The 17,507-nt window shown below is 43.4% G+C and overlaps 1 protein-coding gene across 1 annotated transcript in view; it reads right to left on the bottom strand.

Annotated features, from left to right (window-relative positions):
• Positions 1-5,681, bottom strand: part of LOC136121031 (rho guanine nucleotide exchange factor 28-like) — a 128,364-nt gene extending 122,683 nt beyond the window's left edge. The window contains exon 1 of the mRNA XM_065874827.1: positions 5,411-5,681. The gene's annotated coding sequence lies outside the window, so the exon portion shown is untranslated. The remainder of the gene's footprint in view (positions 1-5,410) is intronic.
• Positions 5,682-17,507: the final 11,826 nt, after the last annotated feature.

Below are 17,507 nucleotides of genomic sequence, written 5' to 3'. Positions count from 1 at the left end.
AAAATGATGCCAGGGCTTCCCTGGTGGCGCAGTGGTTGAGAGTCTGCCTGCTGATGCAGGGGACACGGGTTCGTGCCCTGGTGCAGGAAGATCCCACATGCCGTGGAACGGCTAGGCCCGTGAGCCATGGCCGCTGAGCCTGCGCGTCCGGAGCCTGTGCTCCACAACGGGAGAGGCCACAACAGTGAGAGGCCCGCGTACCGCAAAAAAAAAAAAAAAAAAAAATGATGCCAGGGGACTCCCCTGGTGGTCCAGTGGTTAAGACTTGGCCTTCCAAAGCAGGGGGTGCGGGTTCAATCCCTGGTTGGGGAGCTAAGATCCCACATGCCTCCTGGCCAAAAAGCCAAAACATAAAACAGAAGCAATATTGTAACAAATTCAATAAAGACTTCAAAAATGGTCCACATCAAAAACAAACAAACAAAAAAAGATGTCAGGCCGAAGCTGAGTGATTATGAACCCAAGTGATCCCAACAAACAGCCAGGCTCAGAATCCTGGGTTCGGGGCTCAAATAACCCATAATCTCATTAATCACTGGGCACCCCCTACTTTTTGAAACCAACACCTGGCCACACAGCAAACCAGGAGGCTGGTGGAGCAAGAAAATGAGGAAAACTGTCGAAAAAGGACCATGCTCAGACAGTAAACAATGGTCATTAGGGAGAAGAGACAAATTAGCTCCAGAGACTTCGCCTCGACCATCCAGTCCAACGAAAACTTCTTAACCTTCACAAATGGTCAGAAGTCCTTAATGAGACTACCTTTGCTCCAAGCCCTTCTAGTTTACAGCATTCCCGCAAAGGCCATTGGTGACGTTCTCCTGTGTATCAGGTGTGGAAATACTTTAATCATGAAATTAAGAAATAATCAGTCCACTTGTCTTTCATCTTCCCAGAACTACCCCACCCCTCTTCCACAAGAAGGGGTTCCACAGAAGAAAGGGAGCAGGATGGCCTATGACCCACATGCATGGGATCCAGACTTTCAAGTCTGAAATCTCTCTCGACTAAGTCCAGAAAGATAACTCAGTTATTTCAACCTGATGACTGTCTGGTGATCAAGGTGAGGTAAGTTAATAGTATTATTTCATAATCCCTTCAAACGTTTACTGACCGCCCGCTGCAGGCGCAGTACTGACCCTGTGGACAGTACATTCCTGGCTGTGTTGCCCAAGACAGCCACGGCTGAACTGACAAATGCCCTCCTCACCTTCAAGTTTCAGGACAGTATAGAATGTTAGAACCAGAGGTCCTTAGAGACCATCAAGTCTACCCCTTTCCGTTTGACCAGGTGAGAAGCTGAGACCCACAGAGGGGTCATACTTGCCCAAGGTAACACAGATGAGAGGCCACAGGCAACAGTCTCCATCCCTGCCTTGGACTCCCAGCCTAGAGCGCTTCCCCTTGAGATCACATGGACATCTCACTGCCTTCTGAAACCTGGAAAACCTGCTCAAGCTCCTTTTTTTTTTAATGTCTATTTTCTATTTGTTATAAATATAACCATCACTTTCTGGCACTTAATCTCTGCCAGGCACTACCAGAGGGACTCTCTGCAAATTAACTCACTGAATTCTCTCAACAACCCTAGAGGGCAGGTTACAGTGATTACCCCACGTACAGATGGGAAACCTGAGGTAGAGAGAGGCGGTACAGCCAGGACAGAGCCAGGACCATCTAATGAGACAGGCTGGCTCCAGAGTCCCCACTCTTAACCACTTGGTTATAGTTTACGAAAGATAATTGCTTTAACTTATAAAATGATGGAAGAAGAGGTGCAAGCCTTAAAAAGGGCATGATCACTAGTGTATGATAATGAATTTAAGAGCTAAACCATACATTTCATTAATATATACACTATTTCATGATTATTTATTAAGGGAATGTCTGTATACTTGAGGGAAATACAGAAAGCATGTCAACATCTTAAGCATTTTTTAAAGGCAAAATGACCATGCACACACCAGTCAAACAAAGCCTGCCACTTGAAATAGGCAGAATGCTATCTGAGTGCTGAGTACACATGCTATTATGTAAAGCGAAGGTGTCGTTGCCCATCTCCATCGACGCTGGCCTTCGCTCGTCGCTATGAGGCATTTCTTTTATATCAACTTTCTACAGAAATCAAACCTCAAATTAATAAACTGAGGATTAAAATAAGAAAACACACCTCTGAAAATTAAAATACATTTTTTATAAAAGTGTTCAAAACCAAGATCACTGGAACAAATGCCCAATATTCATTTGTGTTTTCACTTTCCTTCATACTAAAAATGATGTCAAATCTCATTACCTTGGTTATCCAGGAGAAGAAGTCCAGGAGCAATAATGGTAGAAATAAGCAAATTTCAATTGTGCCAAAGAGCAAATTTCAAGGGAAAAATTGCCGTCAAGTTAAGAAGATGTACTATCACAGAAAAAATTACCTGCCATTTTATCAGCCAAATGTCTTAGTGTTGAGTGTGGAGAGGCCCACTCAAAATGCAACAGATCCTAAAAATTCTAAAATCAGAAAAGGACTGTCTTAGACATGAAATCCACAGTCCTGAGAATTAAAGCAGAGAGCAATGCCAGGCATATAGTAGGTCCTCAAATATTTGTTGAATAAAAATAAGAAAATGTTCACAAAAAGAGAGGGGCATGATAGAGACTATCAAAATGGCAACATAGCAGAGCGACACTGCTTTGAGGTTTTGAGAACTTTTAAATACCTGGAAAATAACAAAAGAACTAAGGATTATAGAGACTGGACAAAAATGGCAGAGTACCATCCAATCAGGGCAAAATGCTCTGTGGTCTAGTACCTGACCTGCACTTCGTAAGAAAAATATCTCTAAGCCCAGCTTTGCCTATGGGAGGGATCTGGACTCAAGCCCTACAGCGTGGCATAATATTTACAGTACAACTCTAACATGGCAAAATTCCCTGAATTTGGTGCACTTCAAGATAACACTGTTTTTAATTTAGAACTCTCAGTGGGAGTTGCCCAGCTTGACCCATCTCTTCGTAACAAATTTAAGGTCACAGGAAAATTATCCTATGGCTTCTCTGCTTCACTAAAGCAGCATAAATACAAATGCAATTAGACAAAACCTACATAAACCAGATCTGTCATATGTGATCAGTAAATTAAAGCATAATAAAATTACGGTCAGCCTGGGAGTTTGAGGGTAATTTGGACTCTCTGCAGTACCATTCTAACCATGTGCCAATTGTAAAGGGTTTTCCGACATTTACTGGGTTGGCCAAAAAGTCTGTTCAGGTTTTTCCGTAAGATGTTATGGAAAAACCCGAATGAACTTTTTGGCCAACCCAATATATCATAAACCTTTTTACTGGGGAGTCACACTTGGTCATAAACTCTGGCAGAACTTGCAGGTAGAGCTTAAGTACCAATAAAATGGTTACCAACTTTGTACAAAATGCTTAATATAGAAGTAACGTTATATTCCTTTATTTGTTTCAATACCTATTTAAAACACATATCTTTTTCTCATTTGCCAAAGGAGGTCATGTGTCACAGCTCACCTGAAATTCCTGTGCAACTTAAGTCTTAGCCACAACAGTAGTTTCTTATAAGAGCACAGTGAGAAAATATTCCAAACTCTTCTGCAGTACTCACATGATTAAACAAAAAAAAGGTGTGAAACACAAGTGAGGCCCCTGATGAAATTTCATAGAGCCTTAGTTACCAACTACTATTTCCTCTTTACCTTTAAGTGTTTCTAAACTGCTCAGAGGACAGCAGAGGTGCTTCAAAGGAAACTGTAACGACACACCTGTTACATAACCTGTTCTTGGTTGGCCAGGCTATGTGGTTTTGATAAGGAAGAAAACACAATCAAAAGCAGGACAAACACTGATTCTCTGTTCTCCATTCTCCCATTAGCCAGGACATTCACCTGAGTCAAACGCCCAGTTTCTCTAACCACTAAATATGAGGTCTGATGCCATCCAAATTCCCATCTGATCAAAGTTAACGAGCACAATCATCACACAGAAAGTCCACATCAGAACATTACACTGAAATACTATGTTGTATAAGAAAACTCCAAAGGTTTTTGCAGTAGTAATTTCTTTTGCTCCAAATACTACAAAGGAATCAGATTGGCTATTAATCCAGATAAGGCAAATACCTGTGTGCTTTAAGTATGTGTATATAAAAACCCAAGACAGATATACTAAAAAGCTTCCCAGGTAATCTGCTTGGATTATCATGTGCAAAGAGCAACCCACAGAAGCCAAGAGAACAGGTCTTCGATTTTTTTGTTGTGAAAAAAGGACTTCAATTCCCCTGACATCTTCAGGGCCTAGAACACAAGATGGCAAAGCTTTAGAAAACCAGGGACCCCATGGGACCCCAAATGATCAGTTCCTTCTAAACATCTTACGTTTTCGTATTTCTTACCCAATTGGCACGGGTCTGGTGGTAAACCTCTTTAACTCTGGGTCTGCGGGGACTTGTCTCGACTCAGGCAGAGGTCAAGAAGGGAGAAGCTGCGCAAACACAGATGTTGCTGCCAGCTACAATCAATGGGGAGGGGCGGGGGGGGGGGGCGCTGTGAGCTCCTAGGGAGGAAGATGGATTCTCTCCTGGAAATGTAATTGGTGTCTGGGAAACGAGAGTTGGGTTTCCAAGGCTGCCTGAGCACCCAGCTTCCACAAAGCCCTGCATAGGCGAGGATGCCTCCTTAGCCAACAGGCCGTCATTATGCCCCTGTGGAAACTCCCAGCACGGGAAGGTTAGGGGACCACCAGGCACACCTCAGGTTTCCAAGAGGAAAACAGATCCACGAAATAATCCTAAGGAAGTCCAACGGAATTCTGGCCGCCTCTCCTAACCAAGATAACTATAGATGCCTTTTAAAGCACAACATGTGTTTCCACATGAAAGAAATGTTAGCGCTTGTGTCCTGAGCTTCCGCTTGGTCTGCTGCTCTCTGGGGACCCGGCCCCGCCGAGCACCCTCACCCCGGAGCCAGGTACTGATGGGGAAGGGAAACGCCAGCTTTCGAGGCTCTGCCTTCTCCACCGCAAGAAGACCATTTATTTCCCCGGCGCCCGAAGGACAGCGGCCGGGCTTCCACCCGCCCATCCCCGGTCCCCTGAGCGGGGCCGGCGGGGGCGAGAGGGGCCGCGCGGTCCGGACGACCCAGTGCTCCGCAGCTGCAGCCGCCGCGCCGGCCGCGCCGCCTCTGCACTTGTTGCCGTCCCCGAGGACAGGGAGGCGGCGGCCATCCCCGCGCCGCCGAGCCCGCGGCAGCACCCCCTTTCCACCCCCGCTGACCCTCGCGCCCTCCGGGACCCTGGAGAAAGTAGCTCCGCGAGGGCGAACTCAGGTGAGGCGGCCAAACTTTTCCACCCCGGGCGGCCGGGAGACGCAGGGATGGAGCCCCCAGAGAGCACTTACCCGGAGGTGCTGTCCCGCAGCCTCCGACGCCCGAGCGAGGCGCTGCCCCCGCGCCCTGCCCGAGGGCGCCCGGAACGCGCCGCCGGAGCCGGGGAGGCTCTCCCGAAGCGGCCCACGCCCGGCGGCGGCGCGGCCGGGGCAGCGCGAGGGGGCGGAGCCGAGGCCGCACTCCGGGGCCGAGCTGGCTGCGCCCGCGGCTGGGGCCGCCCCGCTCGCTCCGCGCCTGCCGGCTGCCGCTGGATCTCCGCCTGCCCGCCTCCCGGCCCCGGCATCACATGGCCGGGCCCGCCCGCCGCCGCGCCCGACACCGGCTCCAGGAGGAAACCTGAAGCTGCCCGACCGCGCGGGCTCCGCCGGCCCCTCCCAACGCCCGCGGCCGCTTGCCTCGGCCTCGCTCCCCCGGCCCCGAGCCCCGCGACCGGCGGGGGCTCCGAGCCCGGGGAGCGCGAGGTTGCGCCCTGGTGGCGGCGCCCGCGCGCCCCGGACCCCACTGACCTCGCCTGGGCGCCGCCAGAGCGAGGGGTCGGCTGCCGGCTCCTGAAAGGAGATGTGCCGGGCCCGAGGGAGCCCCAGGCTGTCCTCGGCCAAAAGCCACCACAGTTGTGACTTAACGTGGCCCATTTCTTACCTAAACATCTGCAGACGCCCTCTTGTTTCTCGAGGCTCAGGTTCCTCAAGCCGAGAGCTTCGCGAGCTGCGATTCTCTGCCTTCACGCCAGCAAGGGGCTCCATTAGAAGTCACCAAAATATGAAAACCCTCTTACCATGAACAGCAATATGAGAGGGACCCCCTTACCATCAACGCACTTTTCTGGTTAGAACTGATCGCAACCCCAAGCAGAGAAGCCTCTCCATCAGCCAGGCCTTCCTAAAAGAGACTTCAGATAATGATAGCAGCTTTAAAGGCAAAAGTACCGATTTGATTTTTCTAATAATTACCTTGAGTCTTTGTTCTGGTTTTCCTGTGAAGACCTGCCGTCCGCAGAACCACTAATCTCCACAGTCCTAACACAGGGCACCGTTGGAGTATTTCATATTTGTTTTTTTCAAGTGAAGTAGCCGGAGAGAGCTGGCCACTGAGACACCCCTCCCCAGCTGTCACCAACACCTCTCCTGGGCCTTAGCCATTTTGGCCTCCCTCCTGGCCCTCACCTTGCCCAGCCCACCTTGCCGACAGAGCAGCCTGAGGAAGAAGGCAAGGCTGAGGAAGAGAGCAAGAAAACCCTGCCTTGTGTCCTTCACCCTGTTCCAAGGCAAAGGTCCGGGCTTCTGCCTTGATTAAAAGGACCCCACCCTGGCATCGCTCGCCTGACCCCATGCTGCAATCCCAGCTCCTGCTTCTCGGAGCTGGGACCCCAAGGCCTGGCCTCAGGCACTGCCTTTTAAAGAAAAAGAAGTTCCTGCCCATTTCCAGGACTTCAAAGTACTCAAGACCAAAAAAAAAGTTTTATATTTTTCAAAACTAAAAAATATTTCCAACCCTAAAATGTGTACTGGAGACTAACTGAACAACACACTTGACAAAAATGGTTTCCAATCCGTGGTGAGCAAAAACATTGATGAATTTGTGGCCTTTGTTGTTATGCTTCTTTTTACATCACTGGTACTGTGCGTTTTCTTTTCTTTCTTTCTCCCCCCCTCCCCCGCCTCCTTTTTTTTGTTACTTCTGTCAGAGACATAGATAGAAAAAAAATAAGAAAATTTGGGAGGAGGACCAACTATTAAAAGAAGTTACCCCAAATCTCCTTCCCCACTAAAATTAAGAAACAAACAAGCAAAACTAGTACTTGTGGAACCCTCAGCAACTGAGGACATATAATCATGCTATCTGCAGTTTTCTTGCCCTCTCTCAAGCACTGAGCTTGATCAATATTTAAATATTTAAATATTTAAATAAGTACTTGGCTTTCAACTTCTCTTGGTTCAAATATTAAGCAAAGTGTACTCTAGCAACCTTAAAAGAAGGCCGTGGATGTATGCAGCAGGAAGCTATCAATCCTCTGCATCTGATTGATTTTGCTGCTCCAGATATAGGTCACTCAGGACACTGAGATAGTGCTAGGCTTGGCTGAGATGGCATTTGTTTAGAATTCAAAGACTACGTATTCTCCAGCCCCAGAAAAGGGACATTCAGCCAACAAGAAACCAGGCTGGTAATTCAGTTGGGAAAATTCTTACTTCCCAGTGAATATTAGGCCAGTGTCCCAGCTCAGCTTTGTCTTTTCTAGTTATTCAGTCTCCATTCATCCTTACAGACTTCAGACAGAACTCCTCCGTAAATCCTGTCCAGTTTCTGCCAGCCTCTGAACTTTGGCAAAGCTTAATGACCTTACCACACAATTTAGCACCTGACTCTTTTCACTGTCATATGTCAGACTACTTCAGGTCCTTAGCCTCTTCACTTGTCATTTCAAGGGCAAAGACTGTTTTTTAATCCCAGTAATCTCCACAGTCCTAACACAGGGCACCTTTGGAGTATTTAATATTTGTTTTTTTCAAGTGAAGTATTGTATCAGTTATGCAGGTTGGAAAATGTATATCACAATTTTCAAACTTTTCTTTAATGGATTAAAACCACTCAAAATTCTATTAGCTACTTAATTCTTTCCTGGTCTTCCTTCTATTTCCTTTGCCAGTAATTCTCAAAGCCTGAATAATGGTAAATCTAATGTTCGGACATATGAATTAGGAAATTATCAGTGTTTCCTAAATAAAAGCATGGCACTGGAAGACAATAGTTTTGGGGGGGGGACAAATTTTGGAACTAGAAATTGGATGAGCTTGGGAAGAGCCAGCCTTTCTAAGCCTCCATTTCCTCAGCTGTAAAATGAGCATAAGAATAGTATTTATTATCATGGTGAAGAATAAATAACTGAAGGTGATTATGGGACACATAATAAGGATGTAGGAAATGGTGGCAATTAATTTTTCGGGGTATGTATATATTAGGAGAACACTTCAGAACTTTGAGAATTAATAGAGCATGTCAGACTCCAAGGTAAGAAACTAGTTCTGGACTATACACTTGGTTGCTCAGACTGAGAAGGTTAGGGAATACAGAAGAGGCCAAAATGATCAAAACCAGGGGGCAAATCTTGTGGGGAAAGGCTCACAGTTCTCATTCTGGCTCCACGTTAGCATCACCTTAGAAGCTTTAAAAATAAGACCTTGATTCCCACAATCCCACCCCAGACCAATTATTTCAGGATCTCTAGGGGATGGGTCCCACACGTTGGGTTTTTTTTTAAGCTCCCCAGATGATTCCAATGGTCTGCCAAAGTTGGGAAGAGCTGTACTAAAGGAACTGAATTCATTGCCAATGGAGAAGAATGAGAGCCAGCCCTCGATTAAAGGAGGCTAAGGGAATCAGCTCTTTCATTTCTACTAATGATGAACAATCCTGTTTAAATTGCAGGCCAGTGGTGCTTCAGTGTTATGTCATTGTGAATCACTTGGAGATCTTGTCAAAATGCAAATTCTGACTCAGTATCAGATGGAGGCTGATACTCTGCATTTCTGACAAGCTCCAGGTGATGCCACTGCTGCTGGTCTGTGGACCATACTCTGAGTAGCCAAATAATAAGTCCAAAATGGACATTAGGAACAAAAAGTATACAAATATTCATATTGTTAGAAGTCTTGACATCTTTGAATATTTTTAATCAATTAATATTTATTGTACACCAACTAAAAATATATTTTGCAATCTTTTAAGAAAAGAATAGGCCATTTCCAGCCAGTTTTTTTTTAATGTTTTTTTTTTTAACATTTATTCGTTTATTTAGGCTGCACTGGATCTTGATTGCGGCACGCCGGATCTTCCTTGCAGCATGAGGGATCTTTTTGTTGTTGTTGCGGCATGCAGGATCTTTAGTTGCGGCATGAGAACTCTTAGTTGCGGCATGCATGTGGAATCTAGTTCCCTGACCAGGGATCGAACTCGGGCCCCCTGCATTGGGAGGGCAGAGTCTTAGCCACTGGACTAAGGACTCCCCTAAAGGGAAGGTACAGCCTCTCAAATAGGGCCAACTTCTCCACCAGGCACAGCAGGCTCAGTGCCCAAAGCCCACCATACTTTTAGAAACCAACAAAATGTTTTAATTTCTTTTATAATAGAAGAAAAAAGATGAAATTTAGGTCAAAGAAAATGTTTTAACAGAGTTGTAAGATGTAATTATTTTATTTTACTTTATTTTTTATGGAGGAAGCAGCCCATGAAGGCAAAAGTGCCTAGGGCCCACAAAAGTCATAATGTGACTGTGTGCTCAGTCTGATTTAGTCCCAGGTAGTTTTAGGAAAGCACATGAAGCCTACTGTGGCTAATATTTACATACTGATATTTCCATGAACAGGAAGATATTGGGGAAGATAAAAATTGTCCCTTGAGTGGAGCTGCCCCTTTAACCACACAGAGTTCATCACTTCCTACATGCGTGATTTGAGGAACACTGGGGATGCTCCAGTGACAAAACATTGTTCCTCGTCAGCTGGTTCCTGAGGCTCTAAAATTCTACCATTAGAGACTTTTTCCACCTCCAGAGCCAGTCTATAGAGACACACTATCTAGAGACCCTTTCTCTGTAACATCGGCCTTCTTTCAGCACCAATTTTTTTTTACCTTCCAGATCCAGGACCCCATCTCAGGAACTTATCAGGGGATTTTCTATGAAAAGAAGAAGACATAATAATGAGATTCCATTTTATAAGAAACACCAATGCTAATCAGCTCCTAAAAATTTAAATGTGGCCATACATGGCTAAACAACATCACCTTCATCACTATTATTCAATACGGTAACCTCAACAAAAATTACTGATTGTTCTACGGTCCACTATGTCTTACTGTCCACTACTATAGCCATTAGCTAGTAGACTACTTAACCTAATTAAAATGACATAAAATCTAAAAATCAGTTCCTCATTGCACTGGCCACGTTTTGGGTGCTCAGTAACCACACGTACCTATTGGACAACACAGAGATAGAACATTTCCATCATCACAGAAATTTCCATCAGACAGTGCTCTTTCAAGGGTTTGAGTAGAGAGGGCACCACCCTTCTTGGACCCTCTGAAATGCAAGGCCATTTGGGGAAATATGCAGACTCTAGCTCAGGCACAGTTTTTGGTTCCCATTTGTCAACTGATCTACAACTACCCAGATCATCCGTCACTCTGCTCTTTTCTAAACCTTCCGAACCAAAGTTTCTAGAAAACCAACTTTTTGTTGAAATTCCCTTGCCTTTCAAGAAAGCTAGACCTTTTTGACTTGTGAAGGGCATTATATACTATTCATGATCCACCCAAGGAACTTCAAAGGTTTATCCCAGGATCTAGAGCAGTTTTTATCCCAAAAAGTGATTGTTTATATGCATCACTGGTATGTTTGGGTCTTATCCTTGCAGAATGACTCTAGCTGTCCTCAAGTTGTAGATGACTTCTTAAATTTTAAACCAACTCCAAGGGCCCTTTTTGATCTCCCAGGCATAACTGTACAAGGCAGGCCAGCTGGATAATGCCCCAAATGCATGTGTCTATAAATAATCTCCCATCATCAGCAATTTTGTTTCCAAGAGCCCTGCTGGAGTGCTCAGGTATGGGGTGTGGGGCAGAACAACTAGTCTCTAGCATTTCTCCAATCCCCTAACACCTGCTAAACATGAACATATTAAATCCCAGCCTGGAGCAAGTCTTCCCAGTTATATAATAAAAGCCCTGAAAAAACAGAGTTGATAACTGAGATACTAACACCATCTTAATTAGGGAGGAGATAACATGGGTGGGAAATAATGTGTGTGCAGCTGTCACATGGGCTGTAATTATGTTTAAGACTTCTGGTGACATGACAGAGGGTGAGAATGCAGCTTCAGTGTTCTGCACATGATGTCATCTGGAAGCCTCAGAAAGCACGTATAGCTTTGGGCAGCTATTACTCACTAAGGAGGATTGAGATCCTGTTTTTCCATTTACAAAGGGCAGGCAGAGGAAGGGAAAAGACAGGAAAATCTATAAATAAAATTAGTATGAATCATTTTCCCCCCCACAAAAAAAAACCTATATAAATATATTTTAACTCAGCTTTTTCATTCAGACCCATTTGATTGCTCCTAATACATAACCCAAGAGCTAAGTTTGGAATCCTGCTACTAAAGGAGCCAAGAATATTTTAATAGCCTCAGTTAAATATCCTGCAATTTCTGAATCCAACTCAAAAGAGCAAGATAGTCAATACCAAGTGCAGTGCACAAGAACTGTTTTGTGGTTGATGTTGTCGTTGTTTTGTTGTTGCTGTTTTCGATTCTGAAAAGACCCCATTCCCACTCATCCCTGAAGTTGGATATTTTGGCAGAACGTTTTCTTCAGGACTCTAAGGAGGTAGGTGAGGCAGGTAAGCTTATCGAGGGCCCTGAGACTCCAACTCAGATGAAGAAACTTAAGAATCATCCATAATGTACAAAGGAAAATGCAAAGACTTGGGAAAAAATGGAGAGTCCAAAAATACCATGTCTTTAACTCTTCTTGTTTTTAAATAATAAAGTGTCCTATCCAGAGCCCTGCCATAAAAGGAAGTTAATTCTCTTCTATCAGAGAAAACGTCTTTAAATTAGCACTCTCTGATATTATTGCATATTATTATTATGCAAATAATTCATTGTTTTTCATCTTGAAAAATAATTTCAGCCGTAGATGAGTATGGGAAGCAGCCACAAGAGAAGTGGTGAACAAACTCAGAGCTTACAGATGGCCTCTGCCTGCCTCTAGACCAGGGGCCGGCAAACTTTTTCTGTAAGGGGCCAAATAGTAAATATTTTAGGCTTTGTGGGCTGTATAGTCTCGGTCACAACCACTCAACTATGACACTGTAGTACAAAAATAGTGGTATACAGTATGTAAACAAATGAGCTTGTCTGTGTTCCAGAAATTTGTATTTACAAAAATAGGCAGTGGGCCAGATTTGCCCCACAGGCTGTAGTTTGCCTTCCCGCTGTTGTAGACCACTGGAATATCATGGGGAGCTCTAAAAATCACTAAAGCTTGGATATTACCTCAAATATGGACAAATATATTACCATATGGAAATCCACAATACGGCAAAGAGTTCAAAATTCAGCTATAGAATTAAACTATAGGAATTAAAAGTTAAGCTGCAGGGAAAAAATAAAACAGGGATAGTGAAGAGAAGAAAAGAGAACTTCCATAAATTCTCATTAATATACTCCAGAGGTATAAAAGAAAATAATATATCTATCAAACAAGAACAAGATGCTATGAAAAGGAGACAATCAGAGGACAAGAAAGTATACTCAGACATTAAAAATATAAGGTAGTAAAGTTTAAAAATTCAACAGAAAGTTGAAGATAAAGTTGAGAAAATATCCCAGAAAGTTTAAGAAAAGGCAAATGCTGGAGAAAAGGGAACCCTCCTACACTGTTGGTGGGAATGTAAATTGGTACAGCCACTAGGGAAAACAGTATGGAGGTTCCTTAAAAAACTAAAAATAGAGCTACCATGTGATCCGGCAATCCCACGCCTGGGCATATATCTGGAAAAGACAAAAACTCTAATTTGAAAAGATACATACACCCCAATGTTCATAGCAGCACTATTTACAATAGCCAAGAAATGGAAGCAACCTAAGTGTCTATCAACAGATGAATAGATAAAGAAGATGTGGTATATATATATACAATGGAATAGTACTTAGCAATAAAAAAGAATGAAATAATGCCATTTGCAGCAACATGGATGGACCTAGACAATATCATACTAAGTGAAGTCAAAGACAAATATATGATATCAGTTACATATGGAATCTAAAAAGTAATACAAATATATCTACTTACAAAACAGAAACAGACTCACAGACACAGAAAACAAACTTATGGTTACCAAACGGGAATTGCGGGGGGGGGGGATAAATTAGGAGTTTGGGGTTAACAGATACACACTACTATATATAAAATAGGTAACCAACAAGGACCAGCTGTATAGCACAGGGAACTATATTCAGTATTTTCTAATAACCTATAATGGAAAAGAATCTAAAAAAAAAATATATATATATATATATATAAAAAATATATATATAAATTATATATATATATATAACTGAATCACTTTGCTGTACACCTGAAACTAACACAACATTGTAAATCAACTATACTTCAATTTTCAAAAAAAAGAAAGAGAAGGCAAATGCACAGAAAATATGAAATCAAAAGTAAAATTTTTAAGGATTAAGCTCACATATTCAACATACCACTAAAAAGAGGTCCAGGAGAAGAAAGGAGAGTGAAAGTAAGTATCAAAGATACATTTTCTTAAGCTCTGAATTCAGGGAAACATAAGTCTATTCTAAGAATTTATCCTAAAGATATATGCAAGGGCATGAAGATACATACACAATTGTGCTTAGTGCAACATTTCTGTAAGAGCAAAAATCGGAAACAACCTAACTGTTCATGGTTGTTTGGTTACATAAATTACGGAACACCTATACTTATGTAGTTGTTTAAAAAATAATAATACGGTTCTAGATGTACTAATATGGAAATATGTCCAGCTTCTGGCACTAAGTGAGAAAAGCCAGTTGTAGAACAGTATTATTACGGGGAGCCCCTTTATATTTGAAAAATAAAACAAATAAAATGTTTAAAGATCAATATATGTTTGCAAATTGCAGCTAGTCTAAAGAGTTACTCAGGAAACTGTTAATAGGAGTTATCTTTTGGGAGAGGAGCAGGATTGGGGGGTTAGATGAATAGTCCTTCAACTTTGCATTTACATACATCTACATCATGGCCTTTTTTTTTTTTGCAATGTTTATATGTTTCTTCTGTAATTTCTAAAAATCAAAAGCAATAAGTAAATTATTTACAATATTATGGAAAGGAAAAAAAAGTTTTTCCCTTTACAATATCTCTGGGAAGATTATCAGGGGTCAGGAGGAAAAGAAAATGAAATTCCTAATTAGAGAAAGACCCAGATGAAGAACACAAGCAGTAAAAGGCATTGCCAGGCCCTTCAGGAGCTTATGTTAGAGTTAGGAACGTAGACTCATACAGATGGCCAGCGGTGACCAGGGCTCAGTGGTATAGCCTCCTGTCCAATTGTGTAGAATGTCAAAGCCTGGGAGCTTGGAGGGCAGAGACCTATGAAGACTGGAGTAGCCAAAGATGCTTCATGAAGGAAGTAAGACTTGAAGGATCATAAAGGCAGAAAGGAGAACATTACAAGCCAAACAGCCAATAAGAGTAAAGACATGGATCCCAATGAGCATGCAGAATTCAGGCAAAGGTGAGGAGAGTAGCCCATTGAGATTAGAGGGATCATGTTAGTTAGGATTGGGTTTGGCTGCTCATTTAAGCCACTTATTTAACGGTGGCTTAAATAAGATAGAGGTTTAATTTTCTTTCATGTCAAAGGAGGCCGGAGATACAACGTCCTGGGCTATTTCAAGAGCTTCATCATCATCAGGGCCTCAGACTCCTCCCTTCCTGCCTCACCATCTTTAGCACTGCTTCCAATCTTCATGGTAGCCTCATAATCGCAAGATGGTCGCTGTAGCGTGAGCCATCTTATCTATGCTCTACATAGCGGGAAGAAGGAAGGAGCAGGGAAAAGAGACATACGTCCCAGTCCAGCCAACCTCTTTTGAAGAGTTTCCTGGAATCTGCACCCAACAATGTCTACCTACATCTCATTGGCTACCCCTGTCAATTACAGGAGGCTGGAAACATGTAGGCTTTTTAAGCTGGGCACATTGATGTTCCTATTAATACAAGATTTCTAGGAGTAAAGAAGGACTGTTAACCATCTCTGCCAAGTGATTAGGTTAGACTATAAAGGTGTTTTTTTGGTTGTTGTTGTTTTTGTTTGTTTGTTGCTTTGTTTGTTTTTTGCGGTACGCGGGCCTCTCACTGCTGTGGCCTCTCCCATTGCGAAGCACAGGCTCCAGACGCACAGGCTCAGCGGCCATGGCTCATGGGCCCAGCCGCTCCGCGGCATGTGGGATCTTCCCGGACCGGGGCATGAACCCGTGTCCCCTGCATCGGCAGGCGGACTGTCAACCACTGTGCCACCAGGGAAGCCTGACTATAAAGGTTTTTGAAAACAAGGCAGAGAAAAGAATTTACATTGGAAAAGGGGAGAAAGAAATTAGCAAAGTACCTATCATCTGTAAAGAAACAGGTAGGAAAATGAATCAACTTAAATGGAGTTTTAAAAGCACAGAAGAAATAAATTTAAAAATAAATGAGAAACACTAATAGCTACTTTTAAAAGTAGCTAATGTATTAGTTACACAATGAAGTGAATGTACTTAATATTACTGAACTGTACACCTAAAATGGTTAAGATAGTAAATATTATGTTAGGTATATTTTTCCACAATTATATTTTTAAAAAATTTTAAGTAGCTAATTTATACTTTTGTAGTTATATACCTGAACTTACAGAAACGTGCGGCCCTGCTCCATTCAGAAATGTGGAACCTTCTCCTATTTTCTAAAAAGATTTAGTAACACTTATCCATGTACCCCTTATACTACCAATACAGGGTAGACTCCTGGTCTGCATATGATGACAGAAGTCAGCCTTTCTCCCTTCTCACCCATATGCCCATGGTATGTTGAAGACACTACTATAACAACAGTTATCACCTTGTGCTTTAATTGATTGTTTATGGTGCCAGGTAAGAGGGGATGTGACTGAGTAGAAAGAGCAGCATGGGCTTTGTCATCAGAAGGACCTGACTTTCCCCTTGCTAACTATTTTCCTCCAGCAAGTTACTTTAACTTTCAAAGATATGCTTCAGTTACCAATAAAGTGAAGACGGTAACATGAATCTTACACATATTTTTCAGATTGTAGTGAGGACTGGAGCCTAGTACTCAGCAAGAACTCAGTAAAACAGGGCTTCCCTGGTGGCGCAGTGGTTGAGAACCCGCCTGCCGATGCAGGGCACATGGGTTCGAGCCCTGGTCTGGGAAGATCCCACATGCCGTGGAGCAACTAGGCCCGTGAGCCACAACTACTGAGTCTGCGCGTCTGGAGCTTGTGCTCCACAACAAGGGAGGCCACGACAGTGAGAGGCCCGCGCACCGTGACGAAGAGTGGCCCCCGCTCACCGCAACTAGAGAAAGCCCTCCACACAGAAACGAAGACCCAACACAGCCAAAAAATAAATAAATAAAATAGCCTTCATTATTGTTTATGTCTTCCCTTCTGGATTCGAAGGTTTTTAGGGACAGGGCACGTCTTACTTATCTTTTTTGTGAGCCCCTAGTGTCTAACACAGTACTGGATGCCCTGATAAGAGTCATTTGAGCAAATAGAAGGTCAACTGATAGATGTTCATGAAAGCTCTAAAGCCAGCAGTGTACAGCCTGCTCCCGTGGAGTGAATGTCACTGGCCCATCACAGTACCCCAGAGCCAGGAGGGAAGCCATAGGAACTAAACTTCCCCAGGGACAGTAAGTGACATTGTAGAATTCTCCTTGTGGGACATTTGAAATTCTGAGATTCTAGATGCCTAACAATTGTTGCTTCTTTTCCTTTTTTTATGCTTCATAGTTTAATAAATATGTTTTATATTAACGAAGTTTCCTTTAGGTGCACTGTGTCCGATGGGCTTGTTTTAGCGTGTTTCCTGACAAACTCCCACATGGACAGTCCCTTTCGGAATGTGGAGATGCATTCAAGCCTGAAAAGTCCCATCTGTGTCCCCCCCTTTTGGGAATCCACCTACATCAATATCTTCCCTGGATGGTTGTGATATAAGAAGCACAAAGCTTCTGCAAAAGCTCCCCAGGCTCTCCCTTGTTTTACCTAAGTCAAATTTCTAAAGCACAGGGCACTCTACCCTAATCCCTTGGGTTGCACAGCTCTTCTGTTGCTCCTATTCTTTTATCTTTTGCCTCTCCCTGTCTCTTGACATTTGCACATGGGAGCATCAAATTGCAGGGTGGAAAGGGAAACGATCTGATTTCTTCCGTGTATTCAGGAAAACTACCCAGTGGCAGAGCGTGCCTGGCATGCATCTACGCTAAATGCATTCCCTTGTTGGGTTGTTGTCCCACAGTTAGGCAGAGCCAGCT

Source organism: Phocoena phocoena, chromosome 3 (assembly GCF_963924675.1).
Source record: "Phocoena phocoena chromosome 3, mPhoPho1.1, whole genome shotgun sequence".
Taxonomy (NCBI): Eukaryota; Metazoa; Chordata; class Mammalia; order Artiodactyla; family Phocoenidae; genus Phocoena; species Phocoena phocoena.
This window is presented reverse-complemented; position numbering and strand designations above follow the sequence as displayed.